Source organism: Calidris pugnax, unplaced genomic scaffold (assembly GCF_001431845.1).
Source record: "Calidris pugnax isolate Ruff unplaced genomic scaffold, ASM143184v1 scaffold162, whole genome shotgun sequence".
NCBI classification, from domain to species: domain Eukaryota; kingdom Metazoa; phylum Chordata; class Aves; order Charadriiformes; family Scolopacidae; genus Calidris; species Calidris pugnax.
The window spans coordinates 1,502,759-1,507,397 of NW_015090900.1; positions in this window are offsets into that span (position 1 = coordinate 1,502,759).

The following is a 4,639-nucleotide window of genomic DNA, read 5'->3' on the forward strand; positions in this document are numbered from 1 at the left end:
GGTGCAAAATAAATGGGTTTTGCAGGCTGGTCTGGTGGGTGGCTGCTGCTGGGGGGGGTGTGCAGTGGGGTGACCCTGTGCTCAGCAGCGTGGGGGTGGCAAGGAGACTGTGGGTACACATCCTGGGGGGGGCAACCAGGGCTGCTGGCGGGGCACCCTGGGCCCGTTGGGGAGAGCAAAGTGGCCACCTCCCTCCTGGGGGAGAGCTCTGGGGTGGTGGGATTCGCAGAGCTGGGAAGGAGCTGGTTGGGAAATGGGGGTTCCTCTGGGTGCTGTAACCCCATCTGTGCCCACTGGTACCGCCGTGCCCTTCGCCCCGGTCACCAGTGTGGTCTGAGTCACCAGGAAATCTGATAAGGCTCTAATAAAACCACTGGAGGCGTGTGTGTGTGTGTGTGTGTGTGAAAGGGGGGGGGGGCCACCCTAATTCCTTGGCTCCGCTACTGACTTTCCGGAACATCACGTGGGTGCAACCGGAGCGACCGAAAAAAACCAGCGGGAGTTTTGAACTGATTGATGAGCTACATTTATGGGGGAAATGAACGATTTGGGAAAGATGCAGGTGCTAATTTTCGGGGGCAGTGGGTGTGGGGCCCTCGAGGTGATGCCTGGTGGCTAAAACTCCAGGTTTGAAGGTGACACTCGCTGGTTGGCGTCGGTTGTGTTCTTCTTTTAGGATGGCATCAACTCCTGAAGTGCCAGTGCTCGGGGAAGGCTGTGGGGAACGTGGCCCTTCGCCTCCCCGGCAGCCAGGAGGGCAGCGCCGCAGCCACTCAGTGGAAAATCATCAACAACAAACGTGACCCCTCAATTCCAAGTGAATCACCAGCCCGAGCAGGAACCAGCTAGGTGTGTCACCTCCTCGCTTCCGCTTGGTTATGTTCAAAATTAACCTGTTTTAACAATTAAGCACGAAAAAAAAATCCCGAGGGTTTCTCGTTTTGAAAGGGCTTAGTCATATCTGGGTGAGAAGCTCGGTCTTAAAGATGGTGGCGTCTCGGCCGCGCCGCAGTTGAAGCAGGACCACGCAGGCAACGAGAGACTTCTTCAGGAGAAAACAACCCCGGGGGAGCTGGTTTTCCTTCAGAATCAATTCCTAGAAGCTAAAACCAGTACAACGTCCCCGTGAAATAACTGGGTCAAGTTTTTCCACCTCCCGGTGCCTGGATCGATGGGCAGCCGTGGTGGGGAGCTCTGGGCTGTCTCGTACCTGGTTAGTGTTTGCTGGGTGGGTGGGTGGTGGTGGGGGGATACAACAGCAAATTTAACTTCTCGCTGCTTTGGTAACGAACGTTCCCAACCTGCTTGGCTGGAGGATACTGGTGGGACAAGGGCCTTTCAACCTCTTGAACTTCCATGAAGGATTTTGTGCAAAATCTTGACAAAATGGAAAGATTTTTCTGCGGATGGGGAGAGGGAGACCTGGAGAGATCCAATTAAATCTGTGTTCCTGGCTTATTCCATCAGTGCCGCAGCGCTCCGACAGTGGCCAACATCCCCAGCAGGGCCTTGGGGCTTGAGTTGCCTTTTTTTTTTTTTATTTTCCATTTATTTTGTGTCTCCTGAGTTAGGAGAGTAGTCTGGTCTCCTCCAGCTTTTCAAGGCCTGGCTGAGATGTTCGCTGTGATTCTTAGAACTTGCACCATCCTCACAGCGGGAGGAGCATAATTAGGATTACTCTGCAAAGGGAGAGCAATACAACTGCACAAACAGGCAGAGGGAGCTTTAAAAATGTCCCATCAAGCAAATTACATAAGTTACAATACACCAGAGCTTGTCCTGCTGCATCTTGGAGAGCAAAATGAGACGCTGGGCACCTTCTCTGCCCCAGACACCGGCGTTTTCCCTGCTCCCCCAGGCCACGCGAGCGCACGGAGCTCAAAACACACTAATACAGCACCCAGCAAACACCCAGAGTCGTGTTCACACATAAATCATGCAGAATTCAGCCCTTGTGTTGAGAGAGTCTTCTGCAAAACCTTGCTGTTCCGTAGTAGCTTTAATCTGAGGGGCTAAATATCTTTTTTGGCAGATGTTAATCATCAAAAGTTAAATGTCATTTACATTGCACGGGGGGGTGAGCCCGGGTGGACACCAAAAGGGAAGTGTTTTCTGAAGTTGTGCAAGGGATCAGCAGCAGATTTGCTCAAAGAAACCATGGTCTTGTGGACCGTGCTGGCTACAGGAATGTTTCTATACATTGGTAGCCCATTTCTATATTAGACCTATCTCTTTCTTTCTCATCCTCTCTGCATTTAATTGCTAAAGATGAACTCAGGACTGTGCTCTCTCTCTCTCTCTTTACTCATTGCCTCCGTTCCTTCATCCCCACTTGCAGCTCAAAAGCACTTGAGCAACGTGGTCTGCAGGTCAGGCTTTCTCTCTCAGTCAAAGGGTTTTCTTTTTCTCTGGTCTGCCCCAATAAATATCCCAGGGAAGTGGAAAGGAAAGGATGCATGAACTTAAATTTTATTTCAACGGCTCTAGCCAAAATCATCTCAACCTGCAAACAAATCCTAGCCCGGCTCCAGCGCTCGCTGGCCAGGTGTCTGCAGGACAAACCGTGTTGCTTCTCTCACAGACTAAGGTCTGCACCTTACAAACCTGTGTGCATGCGTGTTGGGACTTCCTAACTATGGCCTGGGGTGTAAAATTTAACTTTCTCATGAGGTTTCTAAAGTTTTACACTGAATTTTCTTTTGTGTGTGTGTGTGTGCAGCATAAATCGAGGACAGAAAAGGAGACGGGTATTGATAGAGAGCATTAAAAAATGCCTCCTGTGTGACCAAAATCGTTTTCCCTCTAACAAAAACTCCCTCAAATTGTAAGAAGAGCAAGTCCAACTCTCAGGCAATTTTATTCCTTGTACCTTTCATTGGCTGGAAAACCCCGCAGCTCTCTTTTCAGGAGGATACTCTCCGAGGTGGTGTTTATACTGCAGGAGGTTGGGCGCTGGCAGGAGAACGCCTTGTTTACATTCCCCAAGGTGCCTCCAGTTGCCTTTGAGACTTGCAACGGGAAACTTCAGCTCAGACAGTCAGCGCCAGCAAGTACCCCCAGTCCTCCTCCACCTCAGCCACTGTTATGTCTCTCTGTCAGCACCATGGAAAAAAAAAAAAAAAAAAGCTCCTGTGCCCCAATTTTCTCTCCGTCAGCAAATAAAACTTCCATGTCAAGGGCATCTGAAGCCTGGCTGATTTCTGCGTAGAGCTTTACATCCCCACAAGGACGGCATCTGAGAAAAGAAGATAAAACCCCGTTGTAAGGATGATAGTGAGGGATCCCAATTATTATTTGTTTAATTAAAAGAGTCTGGACAGATGCAGAGGCAACAATTAACAATTATCTTCCGTCAAGAACTTTGACAACAGCTGAATAAGTTAATGGGCTCTGAGATGGGAGACAAATCTTTAGAGCTAATGGTTGGTCTGTTTATAAGGCTGGAGGTGTATGGGGGAGTCCTCCTGCTTCCATGTAATCTCTGATTTAAGGGGCTTTTTCCTCCTCCTGTTAACACAGAATAGGCAAGTAGCAATTTTCTTCTGTTGTTGTGCAGCTGGGATTATCTAGGAGCCATAGAATTAAGTTCTAAATGAAAATTTTAACTATTCATTACACTTTATTAATAGACTTCCACATGTTTAATTGTGGAAGTTAAGTTATAAAGAGATGAATTCATAACTTCTGGTTTATTTTACACATACACACACTCCTTTTCCGGGGTCTGTTAAGATAATTAAGACTAGCAGAGGTGCCAGCCTTGCCTGCGCCCCAAGGTCTGATGGCAGTGTCCCCCAGAGCCAGCAGCAACTGGAAGGAGAAGGCAAAAGGAAGGTTTTTTGCAAACACTGCCACCCCCTGGCTCTTTCCACAGAGTTATTTTTTTTCCCCCTAAAAAAACTTAACTTTTTGCTGCCTGGGGGAGCTGTGCACTTCACTTCTACGAATTGCTGCTGGAAAGACCAACCGTTGGGGGGTTCAGATGACATTTTCCACAGGGACTCGGTCACAGTCTGCAGCCTGTGGGTTCTCACCATCAGCTGCCTGCACGGGCACTGGCTTGGCAGCCTCCCCCGTCACAGGGCAAGCTGTGCAGGATGGCTACTGGCCACAGAGCCATGGGAAGGGGGACATGAAGCCCAAACCTCCATCGAGGCCGTGTCTGAGGGCCGGTGCGTGAGGCAGCTGAGGCCCAGGCCTTGCTGCGGCCTGCACGGTGAGGGGATCCAGGCTCAGTGAGGGCTGGTTTTAAGCAGCCCCCAGGTTTGGGAAAGGAGGAAGGAAGAAGAGGAGCGGCGGAAAGGCCTGGCAGTAGGGGCAGAAGGATGTGGCCGGGCCCTGAAGCGCCATCACGATGGGCCGAGGCCGTCCCATGCAGGCGGCCATTGCTCTCTCCACCGACTACAACTCCCATCAGCCCCTTCGCTGCGCCGCGCTCCCGCCTCCCCCTCCACGCCGATTGGTCGAACCCCCTCAGGGACGCGCTTCTCCCTCTCCCGTTGGCTCTCTGAGCTGTCAATCACGGGGTGACGGCGGCCGGCAGGGCAGGCCGGAGGCAAAGTATTCTGGAAAGCGACTTACGCCGTTTGCGCGGGGTCGGCGTGGCGGCGGCGGCGGGTGCGAAGGGGGTGGTGGCGCA